General features: G+C 39.5%; 1 protein-coding gene across 6 annotated transcripts in view; it reads left to right on the top strand.

Moving 5' to 3' along the window:
* Positions 1–23,473, top strand: part of ARMH3 (armadillo like helical domain containing 3) — a 174,786-nt gene that overhangs the window by 85,854 nt on the left and 65,459 nt on the right. The gene's annotated exons all lie outside the window — the stretch shown is intronic.

The following is a 23,473-nucleotide window of genomic DNA, read 5'->3' as shown; positions in this document are numbered from 1 at the left end:
GTTACTATGGAGGTAAGCAGAAAACTCAGTATGATGTATTGAAAGGAGCTTGAGCATGGGAATTTGAGTTAGAGAAACTGGGTTTTTAATTTTTGTCTCTACCACTTAATATGTGACCTTGAGCAACTTATCTCTGGACCTCTTCCTACTATCTATAAAATGGAGGTCATGAGGATATCAGTTGTTTTATAGAGAAGCAGTTGTCAGACTTATGTATGTTATAGTACTTAGAAAACTATAAAATACTGATCATTTCGTTTAGCATAATATCTTTACAGTTCATCGCCAATGTAGCACTTGTCAGAATTTCCTTCCTTTTTAGGCTGAGTAATATTCCAAGTATATAGGTGCCACATTTTGTTTATCCATCATCCACTGGTGAGATCCCAAGTGAATTGCTTCCACCTTTTGGTTGTTGTGTTTTTGGCTATTTGTACATGGGTGTACAAATATCTGTTCAGTTCCTGCTTTTGCTTCTTTTGCAACTATACCCAAAAGTAGAATTGGTGGATTGTGTAGTAAGCCTATGTTTAATGGATAGATGCAAAGAGCCGACTCAGTGGAAAAGACCCTGATGCTGGGAAAGATTGAGGGCAGGAGGAGAAGGGGGCAACAGAGGACGAGATGGTTGAATGGCATCATCAACTCAACGGACATGAGTTTGAGCAAACTCTGAGAGTTGATGATGGACAAGGAAGGCTGGCATGCTGCAGTCCGTGGGGTCACAAAGAGTTGGAAACGACTGAGCATCTGAACAATAACCATATTTAATGGGGCTTCCCAGGTGGCGCTAGTGGTAAAGAATCCGAATGCCAGTGCAGGAGACACAAGAGATGCTGGTTGAATCCTTGGGTCTGGAAGATCCCCTAGGGTAGGAAGTGGCAAGCACTACAATATTCTTGCCTGGAAAATTCCATGGATGGAAGAGCCTGGTGGGCTAGAGTCCATGTGGCACCCAGAGTCAGATACAATTGAGCAACTGAGCACACCTCAGTTCAGTTGCTTAGTCATGCCTGACTCTTTGCGACACCATGGACTGCAGCACGCCAGGCTTTCCTGTCCATCACCAACTCCTGGAGCTTATTCAGACTCATGTCCATCGAGTCAGTGATGGCATCCAACCATCTCATCCTCTGTCGTCCCCTTCTCCTCCTGTCTTCAGTGTTTCCCAGCATCAGGGTCTTTTCCAATCAGTCAGTTCTTTGCATCAGGTGGACAAAGTATTGGAACTTCAGCTTCAGCATCAGTCTTTCTAGTGAATATTCAGGACTGATTTCCTTTAGGATTGACTGGTTTGATCTCGTTGTAGTCCAAGGGACTCTCAAGAGTCTTATCCAACACCACAGTGCAAAAGCATCAATTCTTCAGCGGTCAGCTTTCTTTATGGTCCAACTTTCACATCCATACATGACTACTGGAAAAACCATAGCTTTGACTTGACGGATCTATGTTGGCAAAGTAATGTCTCTGCTTTTTAATATGCTGTTTAGGTTGGTCATAGCTTTTTCCCCAAAGAGCAAGCATCTTTTTAATTTCATGGCTGCAGTCACCATCTGCAGTGATTTTGGAGCCCAAGAAAATAAAGTCTGTCACTGTTTCCATTGTTTCCCCATCTATTTGCCATGAAATGATGGGACCAGATGCCATGATCTCAGTGTTTTGAATGTTGAGTTTTAAGCCAGCTTTTTCTTTCTCCTCTTTCACTTTCATGAAGAGGTTCTTCAGTTACTCTTCATTTTCTGCCATAAGGGTGGTGTCATCTGTGTATCTGAGGTTACTGGTATTGTTCCCAACAATCTTGATTCCAGCTTGTGCTTCATCCAGCCCAACATTTCACCTGATGTACTCTGCATATAAGTTAAATAAGCAGGGGGACAATATGCATCCTTGATGTACTCCTTTCCCAATTTGGAACCAGTCCATTGTTCCATGTCCAGTTCTGACTGTTTCTTCATGACATGCATACAGATTTCTCAGGAGGCAGGTAAAGTGAAAATGAAAGTCATGTTCAACTCTTTGCCACCCCATGGACTATACAGTCCAGGATTCAAATTCTCCAGGCCATAATACTGGAGTGGGTAACCTTTCCCTTCTCCAGGGGATCTTCCCAACCCAGGGATCGAATCCAGGTCACCCACATTGCAGGTGGATTCTTTACCAGCTGAGCCACAAGGGAAGCCCAAGAACACTGGAGTGGGTAGCCTATCCCTTCTCCAGTGGATCTTCTCAACCCAGGAATCGAACTAGGGTCTCCTGCATTGCAGGCAGATTCTTTACCAACTGAGCTATCAGGGAAGTCCTAGGTAAAGTGGACTGATATTCCCATCTCTTTAAGAATTTTTCTGTTTGTTGTGATCCACACAGTCCAAGGCTTTGGCATAGTCAATAAAGCAGAAATAGATGTTTTTCTAGAACTCTCTTGCTTTTTTTATGATCCAGCGGATGTTGGCAGTTTGATCTCTGGTTCCTTTGCCTTTTCTAAATCCAGCTTGAACATCTGGGAGTTCACGGTTCATGTACTGTTGAAGCCTTGCTTGGAGAATTTTCAGCATTGCTTTGCTAGCATGTGAGATGAGTGCAATTGTGCAGTAGTTTGAACATTCTTTGGCATTGCCTTTCTTTGGGATTGGAATGAAAACTGCCCTTTTCCAGTCCTGTGGCCACTACTGAGTTTTCCCAATTTGCTAGCATATTGAGTGTAGTACTTTCACAGCATCATCTTTTAGGATTTGAAATAGCTCAACTGAGTTCCATCACCTCCATTAGCCTTGTTTGTAGTGATGCTCCCCAAGGCCCATTTGACTTCACACTTCAGGATGTCTGGCTCTAGGTGAGTGATCACACCATGGTGATTATCTAGGTCATGAAAATCTTTTTTGTATAATTCTTCTGTGTATTCTTGCCATCTCTTCTTAATATCTTCTGCTTCTGTTAAATCCATACCATTTCTGTCCTTTATTGTGCCCATCTTTGCATATAATTTTACCTTGGTAGCTCTGATTTTCTTGAAGAGATCTCTAGTCTTTCCCATTCTGTTGTTTCCCTGTATTTCTTTGCATTGATCACTGAGGAAGGCTTTCTTATCTCTCCTTGATATTCTTTGGAACTCTGCATTCAAATGGGTATATCTTTCCTTTTCTCTTTGCCTTTAGCTTCTCTTCTTTTCTCAGCTATTTGTAAGGCCTCATCAGACAACTATTTTGCCTTTTTGCATTTCTTTTTTTTCAGGATGTTCTTTTTTTGGGGGATGGTCTTGCAGGTCATCATAGAACTGTTCAACTTCTGCAGCACTACTGGTCGGGGCATAGACTTGGATTACTGTGATATTGAATGGTTTGCCTTGGAAAGAAACAGAGATCATTCTGTCATTTTTGAGAGTGCACCCAAGTATTGCGTTTTGGATTCTTTTGTTGACTATGATGGCTACTCCATTTCTTCTAAGAGATTCTTGCTCACAGTAGTAGGTATAAACGTCATCTGAATTTCATTCGCCCATTCCAGTCCATTTTAGTTCACTGATTCCTAAAATGTTGATGTTCACTCTTGCCATCTCCTGTTTGACTACTTCCAATGTACCTTGATTCATGGAGCTAACATTCCAGGTTCCTATGCAATATTGTTTTTTTACAGCATCGGACTTTACTTCCATCATCAGTCACATTCACAACTGGGCATTGTTTTGCTTTGGCTCAGCCTCTTCATTCTTTCTGAAGTTATTTCTCCACTCTTCTTCAGTAGCATATTGGACGCTTACCGACCCGGGGAGTTCATCTTTCAGTGTCATACTTTTTTGCTTTTTCATACTGTTCATGGGGTTCTCAAGGCAAGAATACTGAAGTGGTTTGCCATTCCCTTCTCTAGTGAACCATGTTTTGTCAGAACTCTCCACTATGACCTGTCCTTGGGTGGCCTTACATAGCATGGTTCATAGTTTCATTGAGTTAAGACAAGGCTGTGGTCCATGTGATCAGTTTGGTTAGTTTTCTGTGATTGTGGTTTTCATTCTGTTGGCCTTCTGATGGATAAGGAGAAGAGGCTTATGGAAGCTTCCAGATGAGAGCGACTGACTGTTGGGGAAACTGGGTCTTGTTCTGATGGGCGGAACCATGCTCTGTAAATCTTTATCCAATTTTCTGTTGATTAGTGGGGCTGTGTTCCCTTCCAGTTGTTTGACCTGAGGCCAAACTATGGTAGAGGTAATGAAGGTAATGGCACCTCCTTCAAAAGGACTTGTGTACATACTGTTGTATTCAGTGCCCTGACCCTGCAGCAGGTCACTGTCAACCTATGCCTCCGCCAGAGACTCTTGGACACTGACAATCACCTATGGCTCAGTCTCTTGTGAGGACACCGTTCCTTTCTCCTGGCTCCTGGTGTGCACAAGGTTTTGTTTGTACCCTCCAAGAGCCTGTCTACCCAGTCCTGTGACAGTTTTGTAATAAAATCCCACTGACCTCCAAAGTCAAATTCCCTGGGGGTTCTCAATTTCTTTGCTGGATCCCCAGGTTGGAAAATCTGTTGTGGGTCCTATAACTTTCTTAACAGTGCGAGAATTTCTTTGGTATAATTGTTCTGCAGTCTGCTCGGCAGCTCTGTGGTGGAACTAATGGCGACCTCCTCCAAGAGGGCTTATGCCACATGCTGCATGACCCAGGTCTGCTGCAGCCAGAGCCCCTGTCCCTGCAGCAGGCCACTTCTGACCCATGCCTTCGCAGGAGACACTCAAATACTCAGAGGCAGGTCTGGCTCAGTCTCTGTGGGGCGTCTGGGTCCTGGTGCGCACAAGGTTTTGTTTGAGCCCTCTGAGTGCCTCTGGTGGGTGTGGAGCACACCTATGTTTAGTATTTTGAGGAATTGCCATGCTGTTTGCCGGGTTAGTATTTTGAGCACTTAGAATGTTTCCTGTGTGTGTCTTCATTTATCCCTTTTATATATGTTAATATGTCACCCTTAAAAGATGTTTTGTTTTTCTTTGTGGGTAGGCTTTGATGCTTTGAATAGCAGTGGTCCAAGGAGTATTCTTTTCTCTGAGGGCAAAAATGTGGTATGCCTAAGAAGTTTGCATTCCCACTGTTGTTGTGTTCAGTCACTCAGTCCTGTCTGACTCTTTGTGATCCCATGGGCTGCAGTGTGCTAGGTTTCTCTGTCCTTCACTGTCTCCCAGAATTTGTTCAGACTCATGTCCATTGAGTCAGTGATGCTATCCAACCATTTCATCCTCTGTCATCCCCTTCTCCTCCTGCCCTCAATCTTTTCCAGCATCAGGGTCTTTTATAGTGAGTCAGCTTTTCACATCAGGTGGCCAAAGTATTGGAGTTTCAGTTTCAGCATCAGTCCTTTGCTGTACAATATTGTTCTTTACAGCATCAGACTTTACTTTCATCACCAGACACAATCACAACTGTGCATCATTTTTGCTTTGGCCCAGCCTCTTAATTCTTTATGGAGCTATTTCTCCACTCTTCCCCAGTAGCATACTGGACATCTTCTGACCTGGGGAGCGCCTCTTCCGGTGTCATATCTTTTTGTCTTTTTATACTGTTCATGGGGTTCTTGAGGCAAGAATACTGGAGTGGTTTGTCATTCCCTCCTCCAGTGGACATGTTAGAACTCTCTATTATGACCTGTCCATCTTGGGAGACCCTGCACAGCATGGCTCATCGCTTCATTGAGTTACGCAGGCCCCTTTGCCACTACAAGGTTGTGATCCAGCCAGTGGTAATGAGCGCTGCCTTCTGTTCCTTAGCTTTGCTCCTTAAGAGCCTTGTGTTGTACATCTGTGACACTCTTAACTTCTGGTGGTTTAGAAAACAAGAGACAGTCAGAAAATTGGACCTGTGGGTTTCCCTGGGATACTACGGAACATTTAACTTTTGGCCCAAGTTGAGTATCAAAGATAGAGTATATAAAGGCTTCAATAAAATGGTGATGGTATATGACATTTACCTCTGTTGTTTGTAAAGGTTATTTGTGCTGATCCAACACGTGGAAAGGATCTTTTTTAAATTTGGCTGCACCTCAAGGCATGCAGAACTTCCCCAGCCAGTGATTGAAGCCGCTAGACCACTGGGGAAGCCCCTGAAAAGGATTCTAAGGCAGAGTGAACAAACTTAGCCACCTCTTCTCTAGTATGTTCTTTGATAATCATGGGAAGGGATTAGGTTGCATGTGAAATTTTCAGACACCTAACAGCTGGAAGAGCCTCCAAGACTGGTTTGCCAGTTGATGACAGCTACAAGTTATGTCTTTGGGACCTTCTGGAATGTACTGCATGTAATGGCAACCCTAACAGTATCTCACTAGCAAATGAAAAGCTGCAGGAAGACTGCAGACCTTTTTTGGGGGTGGAGTTTAGATTGTGACTGAAAATTAAAAATACTTCCGCTTGCTTGGAGGCCTAAATTTGCTCAAGTGTCAGTCTGTTTGCTTTTCACTTGTCTTTCGTGGCTTAGTCATGCTAGTTCTTTAATTGTCAAAGTTATTTGTGTTTAAACAATTTGTCTCTCTCTTCCTGTTTGATCCTTCAGAGAGATTCTTAAAATGCAGCTGCTTAGAAACTGCTTTTTTTATTGAAACACCTGATGTCATTAATATACAGGGCCCTATGTTTGTTCCTTCCCCCCTAGGGATGTTCCATTGCTTTGCCACAAGGAAAATAAAATAGTATGGCTCCACCTTTAAAATTCCATTTTATATAATTGTTACTTTAGCTGCCTTCACAGATCCACAAAGGGACTATGTGCAAGGCTAGAAGGAAAACATTTGAAACTTTTGCTTGAACACCTCTATGCTAAGTATTTCCTGCCACTACTGAGCAGTCTACCCCAGGGAGGCCTTGTACTTCAGGGAAGACCTCTACTGACTTTTAACCTAATTAGTCAAAAGAGAAAAAGAAAAATGTTAGACTGAAATCTGACCTTCATCTAACCAAACAACTTTCAAGGTAAGTAGTTTGAAGCCCTTAATGAACCTCTTCATGTTAACATCTTAATGCCTTTCACTTAATGAGCATTTTATTAGCACCAAGTACACAATCCTATTCTCTGGTTGCTCACAGAAACAGAGACTGAATCACTGCAAATGGGCTTTTCTCCTGATCTGTGATTTTCTTAAGGTGCATAAAGTTTGAACTCTGTGGTTAATATATTAATTTTTCCCTTTATTTGAAATGCATTAAGCCAAAGTTTAGTTGGTCTTTGAGAATGACTTTTTAGATATTGCTGGGCTTAGTGACAAGCTTGTGGTTTGGAATGAGAATTAAGTGCATTTCTTTGTAAGTCTCTTAACTGTTCACCTGGTGAGTTTGCCTGCTGTCCTCTGTTTACTCCAGTGATCTTTTTGTTCCGATGCTGAGGTGTGCTCTCCCCTCCTGCTTAGTGCTTATGTAGCTGTGTTCTTTCATCCTAGAAAATACTCCCTCAAAAAAAAAAAAAAAGAATGCTTTAAATGTACACTCTGCTGGGGACTCTAAGGAACAGAAAAATTCAGCAGCCTCTGACTAAGGGGATTCATTGAGAATAATACCCTTTGGAGTGGGCTATGTACAGAATTCTGAATGTCATAGAGAGGGAGGTGTGGAACACCCTCAGGCAGTAATCAGGGAGGGTACATTCACTATTGATGGCCATAGAGTTAGGATTGGAAAGGGTCTCAGCCAGGCAAAATTCCCTAAAATCCCTTTGCTCATGCACCTGTTTCAGAGAAGGCAATGGTACCCCACTCCAGTACTCTTGCCTGGAAAATCCCATGGATAGAGGAGCCTCCATGGTAGGCTGCGGTCCATGGAGTCGCTAAGAGTCCGACACGACTGAGCGACTTCACTTTCACTTTTCACTTTCACACATTGGAGAAGGAAATGGCGGCCCACTCCAGTGTTCTTGCCTGGAGAATCCCAGGGACGGGGCAGCCTGGTGGGCTGATGTCTATGGGGTCGCACAGAGTTGGATATGACTGAAGTGACTTAGCAGCAGCAGCAGCAGCAGCATGCACCTGGTTGGGCTGCAAAATTTGCCTCTTAGTCACAGCTCTTATCAGAATGGATACTGATGAGTTGAGAGGAAGAGCAGTTTGACAGCAAGCACTTCAGCTGAAAGATGCAACCTAGTCTAGTGAATAGTAAATATGGACTAATATGATTAATATTAGGAGCCAGAAGTATTGGGCAGATGACTCTTGAGTAGCAAGGAGTACATCCAGTTGTCTACTCCAAAGTGACAGGCAGGCTCAAATTATTCCTGGGATCAGAACTTATCAGTAATGACCTTTCTTCTGTTAATCAGACCCTGCAGATCTCACATTACAGAAGATGAAAAGCATTATGCAGATTAAAACAAAGCACCATAATGAGGCTGCTGCAATATTGTTTCCCCAGTGGCTGGGAACATTACATATTATTCTAATAGTTGCTGTTCCCCAATCTCTTAAGACTGTAGCAGCTAGAAATGAAAAACCAAACACTGAATCTCATGTGGTTTATCATCTCTTTTGCCCTAACTTGGTTTATGCTGCAAAGAGAGGTTTTTGCATTAGGTCTGAACTTGGTCAACTGCAGTGCAGTAAAGAAGTCTTGGTTTAGGAGATGCAGATATATATAATGAAATATTAAGATTTTTTAAAATTGGGGCTGCTGTGATTTTAAAGTGTTACTTTAGCATATAAAACCCTTCCTTACTGCAACCTGACTTCCACTTCGCTTTTTTTAAAAAATTGTGAGCAAATATTTGTTACATAAAATTTACCAATTTTAACCCTTAAGTCTGCAGTTGTGAGGCATTAAGTACATTCACACTGTTGTGCAACCATCACCTCCACCAACCATCTCCAGAACATTTTCATCTTCCCTGACTGAAATTATACTCATTAAGCAATAATTCCTCATTCCCTCCTCTTCCCAAGTCCTGGCAATCACCATTCTACTTTCTGTCTACTCTAGAAACTTTGTAAGAGGAATTATACACTATTTGTCCTTTTGTGACTGGCTTTTTTACTTAGCATAATATCCATAAGGTTCTCCCATGTAATAGCGTATATCAGAATTTCTTTCCTTGTTTTAAAGACAAAATTCAGTATTTCATCGTGGGTGTGTGTGTGTGTGTGTTTATTTATTTCATTTTCTTTATGCATTTATCCATTGATAAATGGTTGCATCCTCCACCTTTTGGCTATTGTAAATAGTGCTGCTGTGAACATGGGTGTACAGATATTTGAGGCTATGCTTTCACTTCTTCAGGGTATATACTCAGAAGTTGGATTGTTGGACCCTCTGGTAATTCTATTTTTAATACTTTGAAGAGCCATCATACCTTTTTCCACAGCAGCCACACCTTTTTACATTTCCATCAATGATACACAAAGTTTCCAATTTCTCCACAGTCTTGCCAGCACTTGTTATTTTCTGTTTTTTAAAATCACAGCCATCCCTGTAAGTATGAAGTGTATCTCACTGTGATTTTTGATTTGCAGTTCCCTGATAATTAGTAGTGTTGAGTATCTTTTCATGTGTTTATTAGCCCAAATTTGTGTATCTTCCTTGGAGAAAGGTCTACTCAAGTCCTTTGTGGGTTTTTAAATTGTGTTTTGTTGTTGTTGTTGTTGTTGTTGAATTTTAGAAATTCTTTATGTATTCTGGATACCAATATCCTGTCTTACAGTTTACAAATACTTTCTCCCTTTCCATCTATTTTTTCTTTTGTTGTCAGTGCTTTTGGTGTTATAGCCAAGAAATCGTTGCCAGTGCAAGTCATGAAGCTTTTCCCCTATGTTTCTTTTTTTTTCTTTCAGCACTTAAATACATTTAATAGGACCAAGCCCATATTCCTCAATGTTTCCCCTATGTTTCTTGAAGAGTAGTATAGTTTCAGAGTTTACATATATCTGTTTGTTTGATCCATTTTGAGTGACATTTTTAACATAGTGTAAGGATAGAGTTCAACTTCATTTTTTTTGGAGTGGGAGATCCAGTTTGCCCAGCACCCACTTTGTTCTTTTTGAGATAACCACAACTCTAATTTCTAAATTTGAATTAGGCTGAGTTTGGAACTTAACTGATAAGGTATAAAAACGGAGACTCCAAATTTTTTTCTGCATGTCTTCATTCCTTTTGGTTTTCCTCTGCTTGATTAAGAACAGGGACTCTGGAGCTAGATTGTCTTACTTTGAGTCTGAGCTCTACTGCTTGCTTACTTTGAAGAAGTTATTTAACCACTTATTGCTTGAGTTTCCACATCTGTAAGGTGAGGATAGTAATGGAACCTGTGTCATTGTTGAGATGATTAAGTGACAGTATTGAAAAGCACTTAGACTAGTGCCTGGCATATAGTCAATGCTATATAATTGTTCATTATTATTATCTTTTTAAAAAATTGCTGTCCTGAATGTGCATGTCTGGGGTCTTACCAGCCTTGGTTCTGATGATCTGCACAAGAGTTCATTCTAATCAAGCGAATACCTTCCATATGCAACTTTTTTCAGTTATATTCATTCCCCTTCATGTGGACTTAGAAGGGACCAGAGATACAAAATGGTATTATTTTAAACTTCCCTGGTGGTCCAGTGGCTAAGATTCTGGGCTCCTGATGCAGGGGGCATTGGTTTGATCACTGGTCAGGTAACTAAGATCTATCTGTCATGCCTCGAGGAGGGGCCAGAAAGAAAGAAAAAGAGAGTATGAAAGGAAACTAACCAATATGTTCATATCTCTGGTTGGAGAGATTATAGGTATTAAAAATTTTTTTCTTTCTAATATTTTATTACAAACAGCTGTGGATTTTTTTTTTTTGATACATGCCCTTTCTTAGGCTAAGGAAGTTCCTTTCTATTTATGTTAATAGTTTCTGGTTTGGTTTTGTGTGTGTGTGCGTGTGTGTGCTTGTTTTGTTTTACCTTGAGCGGGTGTTGGTTTTTTTTTTTAACTTTATAAGCTTTTTGTTTTGTATTGGGATATAGCTGATTAACAGTGTTGTGGTAATTTCAGGTGAATAGCGAAGGGACTCAGCTATACACGTATCCATTCTCCCTCAAACCCCCCTCCCATCTAGGCTGGCACATAACATTGAGTAGAGTTCCATGTGCTATATAGTAGGTCCTTGTTGGTTATCCATTTTGAATATAGCAGTATATACATAACCTTCTCAAACTCCCTAAATTCCCTTTCCCCTGGCAAACATATAAGTTCATTTTCTAAGTCTGAGTCTCTGTTTTTTAAGTTCATTTGTATAATTTCTTTTTAGATTTCACATGTAAGGGATATCATACAGTATTTCTCCTTATCTGTCTGACTTAACTTCACTCAGTGTGACATTCTCTAGACCCATCCATGTTGCTACAAATGGCATTATTTCATTCTTTTTAATGGCTGAGTAATATTCCATTTTATATATGTACCACATCTTCTTTATGCATTCCTTTCTCAACGGACATTTAGGTTGCTTCCATGTCTTGACTTTTGTAAACAATGCTGCAGTGAACATTGGGGTGCATGTATCCTTTCAAATCATGTTTCTCTGGAACATATGCCCAGGAGTTGGATTGCAGGGTCTTTTGACAGATCTGTTTTTAGTTTTTAAGGAACCTCCATACTGTTCTTCATAGTGGCTGTACCAATTTACATTCCCACCAATAGTGTAGGAGTGTTCCCTTTTCTCCTCAAGAGGGTGTTGGGTTTTGTCACTCTTTGTACACCTATTGAGATGGTCATGTGGTTTTTGCTTCTTATGCTATTGATATGGTTTAATTGATTTTCAGATATCAAACCAATCTTGTATTCCTAGGATAAATCTCACGTACTTATGGCTTATGATTCTTTCTGTATGTTGCTGAATTCAGATTGCTGATATTTTTCTGAAGAATTTTTGTGTCCATATTCATAAGAGAAACTGCTCTGTAGTGTTCTTTTCTTGTGATGCCTTTGGGCTTTGGGGGAGATTATTTTGTTTTTGTTTTAAATATTATCATGTTTTTATTCCTCTTACTTAAGGATGTCCCTTTATTGTGGTGGCAGTGAGGAGCAGGGGGAAAGAAACTTCAGTCATGCCTGCACAAAGGTTATGATATTGACTGACGATGATGGTGAAAAGGTGTTTGCACTGGCTAAGGCCAGCCTGAGGTAAACTTTGAAAGCTAATTCTGGTGCTCAGAATTGTCCCCACATGTGTTCAGGAGGAATCTGTCCTCTCTTGGCAGTTTTACCTCATCCAGGGATGTTTGGGGAAAAATTTTTGCCAGGTCTGGTCTGCAGTCCATAGCCTGGAGCAGAGAAATGCACACCAGGAGGATTGGGTTGGGTAACAAGTCCTTGCTGCCCAGTGATCCCTATGCATCTGCTTACTTGACTGCTGGTTGTCTGGTGATATCTTTGATTTTGATATCAGGGTAATGCTGGCCTCATAGAATGAGTTGGGGAGGTGATCCTGTCTCATTTTTTGAAGACTTTGTGAAAAGTTAGTATTAATTCTTCTTTAAATCGTTGGTACAGTTAATCAGTGAAGCCACCAGGGCCTGGGCTCTTTTTCACAGGTGCTTTTTCTGAAGTTGTAATTCATTGTCTTTGTTATAGGTCTATTCAAATTGTCTGTTTCTTGAGTCAGTTTTGGTAATTTTTGTCTTCCTAGGAATCTGTTCATTTTGTCTAAGTGATCTAATTAACTGACATAGAGTTGTTCAGAGTGTTTCTTTATAATCTTTTATTAATCTGTAAGGTAAATAGTAATGTGCTCTCTTTTATATCTGATTCTACTAATTTGAATTTCCTCTTTTTTCTTTGTTAGTCTTGCTAAATATTTGTCAGTTTTGTTGATCTTTCAAAGAATCAGCTTTTGGATTTATTGATTTTCTCTTTTGTTTTTCTATTCTGTATTTCATTCACTTCCATTCTTGTTTTTTTAAATTATCTTCCTTCTGCTTGCATTAACCTTAGTTTACTCTTCCATAAAACAAATCTCAATAAGTTTTAAATGATAGAAGTAATATGAAGTATATTCTCTGACCACAGTAGAATGAAATTAGAAACCAATAATAGAAAGAAACTTGGTCAGAGAACATACTTCATATGATTTCTGTCATTTTAAATTTATTGAGGTTTGTTTTATGGCCTAGCATATGATGTATCCTGGAGAATGTTTCATATGCACTTGAAGAAAACATAGTTTGTTATGGTTGTGGGTACTATTCTACGTTAGATCTAATTGATTTATAATATTGCTCAAGTCTCCTATTTTGTGTTAATCTTCTGCCTAGTTGTTCTCTTCATTATTAAAGAATAGGTATTGCAATCTCCAATTTTTATTATTGAATTTTCTCTAATTTTATTTCTTTCACGACATATCTTTTTTGCTCTTTTTTTTTTAATTTTCAATCTGTTTATACCTTTAAATTTAAAATATGTCTCTGGTAGATGGCATTTGTTGGCTCTTGTCTACTTTATCCAGTCTGATAATCTCTACCTTTTGATTGGATTGTTTATTACTTTCATATTTAATGCTGTTATGGATATAATTGGACTTATGTCTGCCATTTTATTTCTAGTTTTCTCTCTCTCAGGTCTTTTTTTTTTTTTTTTTTCTGTACCTTAACTGCATTTTTTTTGCATGAATTAGACATTTTCTAATGTAGCACTTTAATTTCTTTAATGATTTTTTCACTGTTCTTTAGTGGTTGCTCTAGGGCTTACCGTATATATCCTATCAGAATTAGAAGTTGTTCAAGTTTATAATATATATTTGTGTGATATATGAATATTACTTATGTAGCCCTTAAATAATGTATACATGCAGTATTCCAGTAAACTTTATTTGCCAAAATAACACACTAAAGGGAGGAATTTCACTTATTTCCTGAGAAAGGGGGAATTAGAAACAGGACCCTTGTCCTCTTTTTCATATCTGGAGTTAGGACTAGGTGATAGTGGGGGAAAGTCTGTATTTAAACTTTAGATGCATACATTTCCTTTGTGAGAGATTTTTTTTCACATGTAGGTGGTAAATACAGCATTCTAGAACCTGCTCTATTCTTTGGTGAGCTAATAGCCCACAGCTATTCCTTTTTGTATACTCAAAATGTGAGCAATCAGCGCCAACTGGCTCTTAATGCCTGCATGTTGAGCTTTACAACTAGAAGTAAAGCTACAGAAGTAATAGGACTAATTGGTGAAAACTTGTTTTGGAGGTATATAATTTCTGAAAGAAGGACACAGTACTTTGATGTGGAGTGCATGAAAGAGTTCTTAGGTGTGTTCTTTTACATCTGGAGTCAGTGTTGGTTTGTGGAAGGTATTCTTGTCCTGTGCCCTGTCTTTTGCATCTCATTTTCTCCCAGCAAGGTAGGAACTGCTGATTGTGGCCTGTTTTTATTGACTCAGATAATGAACAATCTATGGAGTATGACTCCTGGGAAAAAGGAGTCAACTTTGAGCCCAACCCTCTGTCCTGAATCTGGAATGTGAAATAGAAGGATCTCCTTGGTGGGTTCCAGGTGCATGCTCTGGGAGTGTCAGTTAAGGCCTCCTAGGTATGGGGTCATCCTTTGTAAAGGCTAGTATTTTATAGGAATGTGACAGCCAACTTGAGGAACCTCATAATTTTGAGTTAGTTGAGAGAGATCTTATATGTGTGACCTTATTTTGAATGTTGTTTTGGGAAACGCTTAGACAATCTTTTTTCTTGTTAATTACATTGATATTTTTCTCTTTCTTAATGAATTATGCCAAGAACTTACTTGAGCCTTTTGGAAATGGCTCAAGGGACTGCCTTTGTGACTGAGCCAGTGATAATGGAGTAGCTGCTCTCTGGAGACTAAGGTAATTAAGAGTGCAGATTCTTGAGGAGAGTTGGAAGGGCTTTCTTCTCAGCAGACAGTTGCACATGAAATTGCTAAGAACACTGGAGGAGAAATGTATTTTTGGCAGTTTGCTCTAGAGTGTTCTAGCCCTTGATCCCAGGTGTTTTGAGTGAGTGGTCCCTATGTAGTAGGAGAGCAAATCGTTTCACAACATTCTTTGTTTCTGTAAATATGTATTTACAAAGCAAAGACCTTTGGTTTGTCCCTGTCCCATTGGTTATTAATTGGATCTCCTATGTATAATTTTATGGTGTGGTAAGAGACGTGAACTGTGAAATTCCAGATGTTCAAGCTGGTTTTAGAAAAGGCAAAAGAACCAGAGATCAAATTGCCAACATTCGCTGGATCATCGAAAAAGCAAGAGAGTTCCAGAAAAACATCTATTTCTGCTTTATTGACTATGCCAAAGCCTTTGACTCTATGGATCACAATAAACTGTAGAAAATTCTGAAGGAGATGGAAATACCAGACCACCTGACCAGCCTCTTGAGAAACCTGTACGCAGGTCAGGAAGCAACAGTTAGAACTGGACATGGAACAACAGACTGGTTCCAAACAGGAAAAGGAGTACGTCAAGGCTGTATATTGTCACCCTGCTTATTTAACTTATATGCAGAGTACATCATGAGAAACGCTGGGCTGGAAGAAGCATAAGCTGGAATCAAGATTGGTGGGAGAAATATCAATAAACTCAGATATGCAGATGACACTACCCTTATGGCAGAAAGTGAAGAAGAATGAAAGAGCCTCTTGATGAAGCCTGTTTGCAGTTTGGTAGGTGATTCATGTCAATGTATGGCAAAAGCCACTACAATATTGTAAAGTAATTAGCCTCCAACTGGTGAAAATAAATGAAGAAAAAAAAAAAAAGAGCCTCTTGATGAAAGTGAAAGAGGAGAGTGAAAAAGTTGGCTTAAAGCTCAACATTCAGAAAACTAAGATCATGGCATCTGGTCCCATCACTTCATGGCAAATAGATGGGGAAACAGTGGCTGACTTTCTTTTTCTGGGCTTCAAAATCACTGTAGATGGTGACTGCAGCCATGAAATTAAAAGATGCTTACTCTTTGAAAGGAAAGTAATGACCAACCTAGACAGCATATTGAAAAGCAGAGACATTACTTTGCCAACAAAGGTCCGTCTAGTCAAGGCTATGATTTTTCCAGTAGTCCTGTATGGATGTGAGAGTTGGACTATAAAGAAAGCTGAGCACCAAAGATTTGATGCTTTTGAACTGTGGTGTTGGAGAAGACTCTTTAGAGTCCCTTGGACTGCAAGGAGAGTCCATCCTAAAGGAGAACAGTCCTGGGTGTTCATTGGAAGGACTGATGTTGAAACTGAAACTCCAATACTTTGGCCACCTGATGTGAAGAGCTGACTCATTTGAAAAGACCCTGATGTTGGGAAAGATTGAAGGCAGGAGGAGAAGGGGACAACAGAGGATGAGATTGTTGGATGGCATCACCGACTCAATGGACATGAGTTTGAGTAAACTCTGGGAGTTGGTGATGGACAGGGCGGCCTGGCATGCGGTTCATGGGGTCGCAAAGAGTCGGACACAACTGAGCGACTAAACTGAGCTGAACTGAAAAGGAGCCTAGCAGGCTACAGTCCATGGGGTTAGAAAGAGTCGCGACATGACTTAGCAACTAAACAACAATAAAGTTAACTTTAGATTTTAAACCTAACATTAACTTTTTTACGGATGTCTGAGATGAGCCATTATTGATGGATGTTCCTCATTCTGCTAGTATTTGAATCAGCAGGATCAATCATACGGCATTTTTAGTGTCTGTAGATAGGCATCAAAAACATGAGAGGAGAGACTCTGAGAGATAGAAAGAGAATGAATGAGAGGAAGTATGATGTGTTTGTGTGAGATAAATTTGGACTTCTTTCTTTAAGTGTGGTTTTAGGAACGTTTCTTTATTCTTGTCTTTCTGTCACTGCTTCCTTATCTTTATAGCTCTTTCTAAGTACTATGAGTTGAAAACCAGAGGGGCCGTCGAGGTGACCTAGAATTGCTGCTCCATTTTAGCAGATCAGGAAGAAAGGTGTTTTCAACTGAGTCATTACAAAATGGGGTGGGAAGAGGCTAGAGTGTAGAGCAATCCAAAGCCTGCCATTCTTCAGTTGTGCCCGCAAAAGCACATGTAACTTGTGCCCTTTCCCACCCAGTTTGCCTCATTCTTTGACTCTCTGGAGACAGCCTGCTTTTGCTGGTGCAGCTGACTCTGGTCCTTTAGGGATGGGCTCCTCCCTAATTATTATTGATTCAAGGAGGGGGTGGGAAATTTTTGTTTTCATCCGAGAAAAGGTCATTGTTTTCCAAAAGGAAATCTTTTTTTTTTTTTTTTGACTGTGTTGGGTCTTCGTTGCTGTACAGGCTTTTCTCTAGTTGTGGCTAGTGAGGGCTACTCTCTAGTTGCAGGCTTCTCATTGAGATGGCTTCTCTTGTTTCAGAGCACAGGCTGTAGGGCATGCGGGCTTCAGTAGTTGCGGCGCTTGGGCCTAATTGCTCCATGGCATGTGGGATCTTCCCAAATCAGGGGTTGAACTGTCTTTCCTGCATTGGCAGGTGGATTTTTTTACCACTGAGCCACCAGGGAAGCCCCAGAAGGAATTCTTGCTAGGAAATGTAGACATTTAATCATGCCTTAGTTCACAAAAGGCTGGCTTCTAACTGTAATTTATACAAAGCCTAGCTGCAAATAGGCATAGTTTTAAGTCCGTAATTCTTTTCCCTTTTCCATCCTATATCTAAGATACTTTAAAAAGTAGTCTTAAAATTGTGGGAAGTTCTTCATCTTTTCCCTTATTTTTCCCTTTCCATTTATCTTTTCCAAAAGTCAGAGTGGAACTCTGTTCATATTACTCAGGTATTTTAAAATCTGCTGATGGGATGAAGAAGCAATTACTATTGGGTTGCAATATGTTTTCCTATCAGCAGACCCAAACAGGCATTTCTTCTGCAAATGAAACTTTAGGTTTCTTTGAATTACTGTGAACAAAAAGAGAAGTGTTCTTGGCCATAGAAGCTTAATCATTTTAAATTCTCGATTATACCAGAATGGCCCAGGTCCCATACCTTCCAATTTAGATTTAACTTTTATCTTGCAGGTTAGTAGTGCTGGGTCACTTAACCTAAAAAGCTGAAAAAATTTAAGAGGCCATCTACCCGAGTCTCCTTGCCAAAGCATAAATCTCATTTGTTGAGGTAATACCAGCCTCTACTTGAAGACCTAGTGAAACAGTGCTTAATACTTTAGGCTGTATACACTATTCACTTTTTTAAATGATGAGAATCTCTTCCTTGTGTCAGCTCATCCTTTTTATAATCGGAACCTGTTGATTGTTTTTCTACCTTCAGGTGGAACACCAAGACATTTACTCTGACTTCTGTGTTGACTTCTTCAAAGGGCTAGCATGTATATTACTGCCCTTCTGTAGGCAAAACATCCTTTCCTCCCTCAGTTGTTCTTCATATGACATGGTTTCAAAATCTCTGGCGAGCTATGATTGTCCTTTCGGTATATTCTGTCTTCTCAGTTTACCTCCTAAAGTGTGGTGTTAGCATGTGCCTTGTACCAAATGAGCATTCAGTTATGTTTTAGATTGAGTGACACCTAAAACTGGATCCAGATGTGATCTTAGTAGCTTAGATTGTCGGAATACTATTAGCACCCAAGATAGAAACCTATTTCATTTGCAGCCTCCCGTAGCATTAACTTTTCAGCGGCTGAATTTCATTGTTGATTCATAACTTTCAAATCTGCTTAAAGTGACCTGCTGTCAAACTAACTCTTCCCAATCCTGTACTGTTTAGTTTGTGGTGCTGTTTTGCTTTGTGGTGCTGGTTAATTTTTTTCTTTTTTTAATACTATTTGCTTACTGTAGAAAATTTTAAAGCAGTGCAGAAACTTGCAAAGAACAAAGTAAAGTCAAGTCAAATCTCACAGAGATTGCTACTATGACTTTTGGTGAATCTTCTGAACATCTCTAGTTCATTTTTTCTTTTAAACCAACCTAAAGAAAACTCTTCATTCATATTAAATGTATCTTAGACATTGCAACTCATCAGTCTAATTTATCAGGATATGTATTGAGTCCTAGTTACGTCATTTTGTGTGTTGGTTTTCCTTTGTAGCTTTGTATCATTGGGATATTTGATAAATATGCTTAAAAATTTTTGTCCAGGTGCTTTGGTATAATCCTGACTCTGCTACTGATTTGCTGGGTGATTTGGAAATAATCTCCCCTTTCTGGATTTTGACTTACTACTATTATGTACAATGGCCTTTAACACTGAAAATTTTTCTTAAGAATCAACCACAAAGCTCTTGATAAAGAATAATTATGTGAAGAAAAAACTGTGGGTGGGGAATCATCAGCCAGGGCCAGACTAGAAAAATAAAATCCATTTATAGAAAAATCAGGGACAACAACCTTCATAGAATGGTTCAGACCTTTCTCTATCCTCCTACTCTCTTAACAGAGGGATTTACTAATTGAAATTTAAAAAGAAAAAAGGGAGAAAGGAAGGAAGAAGGAAGGAAAGGGAGAAGAGGAAGGGAGGGAGGACAAAGATTGTGGAGGGAGGACAAAGATTGTAGCAAGCATTACTTCTTATATTGAGAAATTAGAGAGGACATACAGGTAAAGAAGATTAAAAAGGCAGTTTGAAGTGAGAGTAGGTGAGAGCTATTCAGAGAAGGAAGATGCTGTTTACTGTTTTCTCTTTTAATTAGTAGTAAGCTTGGTGGTCACAATAAAGGTTCTTCTGAGCTGAGGTCTGTCGGGAGAGAAAAGTGTGAAACTCACTGCTGCCTGCTCTGTCTCCCCTAAACAAGCTTTGTCTGTGTGTTGTATTTCCCCTGGGCTCTTCACAAAGGTGTGTGATAATCTAAAACTGAAACAGAGGCACCATTTTAAGCAGGCAATTAATGACGTGGTAAGAATTTTTTAGCTCCAGTAGATTAATTGTTAAATGAATTGTGTCTGAATTTTACTGCAATATCAGCCTAATTATAAACATAGTGTTATATAGTGGAAGACAATAATAAGCAGAATTATGTACTCAGTGATCAGACTTTAAGAGTTTCTAACACTGAGGAAAGATTTTCTTCTTAAACTATCTCTTGCTGTTCTTTTTATGTAGGTTTTGATTAATTTTACCTTGATTACACATGTTTCCCTGGAGCCTAGATGTTGTGCATGCTCTAGCAAAGAAGACCCCTGTTGTAAGAGATTTAATGATTTTTTTTTGTTCTAATTGATTTCTATATAATTTCTTGTAGAACCAGTAACATGTGTGATGTCAAACACAGAATATGCTAAGACATTTCCTTATATACCAAAGAACATTAATTTCTTTCTCATTTGACACTCCTATCATATGATGAAAATCTCAATCTCAAGAAAGCTGTAGAGACAGTTGATTCTCACTGGTCTCTGCTCTCCTACATTCATTTTGGTGACACCTCTCAAAAGGCAGCAGGAGTAGCCATCTGTAGTTGGAGCTCATTCTGAGTAGAAGGGGGCAGAAGATTTCTGACCAGGGTTTGACTGTATTTCATGTTTCTTATGGGATAATTTACTAGATGGACTGCAGATAGCAATGGATTAAAATCTGTTCCTTTTGCTCATTTAATCAGAACTAGTTTCCTATTTTAAAAATGAGAACTCTTTGATAAATTATAAAGAGTACTGTATTAATGTATATTTGTAGTAAAGCTTGATTATAAAATGAACATCTGTGAATTGTTCACCTTAAATAGCATATTACCAACTCACTGAAACCCTTTTGTTTCCTTTTAATTGAGGTATGTGGTAAAATGTACAGAATCTTAGGTGTGTAATAGAACAACTTTTTTACATGTGTGTATACCCATCTAATCAACACACAGATCAAGATGTAGAGCATTTCCATCAGCCCAGAAAATTCCTCGTAACCCTCCTGTTCCCCAGAACTATGCAGTTTTCTGACTTCTTTCACAAATTAAGTTTTACCTTTTCTTGAACTTCGTATGAATAAACTCATACAGTACATCCTCTTTTGTGTTTGGCTTCTTGCCTTCAGTATATTGTTTTTTAAATTCATCCACTTTGTGGTGTATATTAGTTTATTCCTTAAAAAAAATGTAGACCTTAAAAAATAGTGGTGAAAAACATAAAATTTACCATCTTTACTATTTTTAGATATACAGTTCAGTAGTGTTACATATATTCACATTGTTCTACAACAGATCTCCGAAACTTTTTCATCTAGCAGAACTGAAACTCTGTACCTATTAAACAGCAGCTTCCCCCCATTTCCTCCTTCTCCCAGCCTCTGGCAACCACCGTTCTACTTTCTGCTCTATGAATTTGACTACTTTAGATACTTTATATAAGGCGATATGCAGCATTTGTCTTTTTCTGTGGCTGTTTTTTCCCACTTAGCATAATGTCCTCAAGGTTCACTTATCTTGGAGTATGTGACAGGATTCCCTTCCTTTCAAAGGCTAAATAACATTCCATTGTATATATAAACTATATTTTGTTTACATATTCATCTGTTGATAGACATTTCAGTTGTTTCCACCTTTTGGCTATTATGAATAATGCTGCTATGAATGGGGATGTGCGAATATCTGATAGTTCTTTCCTTTTGTTGCTGAGTAGTATTTTATTATTGTTTAAATATACCACAATTTATTCATTCTCTGCATTTCTTTTTTAATTGAGTTCTCTAAGCTTCTAACCATACGTGTCATCTTCACTGCCTCTTTCTTTTTCTCCTCCCTGTGCTTATCCCATCACTGGCTCCCTCAACCCCTGAAGAAAATATTTAAGCTCTGTATATATATATATATATACTCTGTCACTCAAGTCATATCTGACTTTGCAATCCCATGGACTGTAGTGCACCAGGCTCCTCTGTCCATGGGATTTTCCAGGCAAGAATACTGTCGTGAGTTGCTATTTCCCTCTCCAGGGTATCTTCCCCACCCAGGGATCGAACCTGGGTCTCCTGCATTGCAGACAGATTCTTTAACAACTGAGCCACCAGAGAGGTTGCTAAGCTCTGTAGCATGGGTACCATTCTGTTCTTAATGTGCTTCCTGGAATCTGTCCTCATTGCAGCTGTGCTAGATCACCTAGAGTTCTCTGGACAAATGAGACACGTTCTCTGGACAAACTGTTAACTGACCATATATATATATATATATATATATATACACACACATATACACACATATATATAATATTATATATAATTCTTGTTATACCTGTTCTTCCTCTATTTGTTAGTTTGCCTCCTGAAATAGTACATTTTCAGCATTACTTCATCATTAAATACTACAGTAGTAAATATTTGCTTGTCTGTTTGTCTTCTTTACTAGGCTGTGAACTCATAAAGGCAGTCCACATCTGTGTCTTACTCATCTTAGTAACATTGTGCTAAGCAACAGTCAATGAATGTTTGTTGAACATAAATCAACATAGAGTTTTGCTCTTAGACAGGGATGCAGGGTCCTGGCTAGGCTTGATCTGAAATAAGGTGGAAGTGATAGTACTTCAGTTACCATTGCTGATGAAAGGAGCTCATAAGGACAGTTCAGAAAGCAACTCAGAGAATCACTGAACAAAAGATGCCAGGCGAACTCTGCAAAAGCGAAGTGAACTGAAGGAAGACTAAAAGAGTTCAGATATAAATCTGGTACAAACAGGAATGATAAGAGCAGAAGGTTTGAAGGTGAGACGTATCAGTCAGTATCAATTCAGTTGCTCAGTCATATCTGACTCTGTGACCCCATGGACTGCAACATGCCTGGCTTCTTATCCATCACCAACACCTGGAACTTGCTAAGACTCATGTCTATTGAGTCAGCGATCCCATCCAACCATCCCATCCTCTGTCGTCCCCTTCAGTCTTCCCCAGCATCATGGTCTTTTCCAATCAGTCAGTTCTTTGCATCAGGTGGACAAACTATTGGAGCTTCAGCTGCAGCATCAGTCCTTCCAGTGAATATTCAGGAATGATTTCCTTTAGGATGAACTGGTTGGATCTCCTTGCAGTCCAAGGGACTCTCAGGAGTCTTCTCCAACACCACACTTCAAAAGCGTCACTTCTTCGGCACTCACCTTTCTTTATGGTCCAACTCTCATATCCATATGTGACTACTGGAAAAACCATAGCTTTGACTAGACAGACCTTTGTAGGCAAAGTAATATCTCTGCTTTTTAATATGCTGTCTAGGTTGGTCATAGCTTTCCTTCCAAGGAGCAAGCATCTTTTAATTTCATGGCTGCAGTCACCATCTGCAGTGATTTTGGAGCCCCCCCAAAATAAAGTCTGTCACTGTTTCCATTGTTTTCCCATCTATTTGCCATGAAGTGATGGGACTGGATGCCATGATCTTAGTTTTTTGAATGTTGAGTTTTAAGCCAGCTTTTTCTCTCCCCTCTTTCACTCTAATGAAGAGGCTCTTCAGTTCCTCTTTGCTTTCTGCCATGAGGGTGGTACCATCTACATATCTGAGGTTATTGGTATTTGTCCTGGCAAACTTGATTTCAGCTTTTGCTTCATCCAACCTGGCATTTGACATGATGTACTCTGCATATAAGTTAAATAAGCAGGGTGACAATATACATCCTT

Source organism: Odocoileus virginianus, chromosome 7 (genome assembly GCF_023699985.2).
Source record: "Odocoileus virginianus isolate 20LAN1187 ecotype Illinois chromosome 7, Ovbor_1.2, whole genome shotgun sequence".
Classification (NCBI taxonomy): domain Eukaryota; kingdom Metazoa; phylum Chordata; class Mammalia; order Artiodactyla; family Cervidae; genus Odocoileus; species Odocoileus virginianus.
This window is presented reverse-complemented; position numbering and strand designations above follow the sequence as displayed.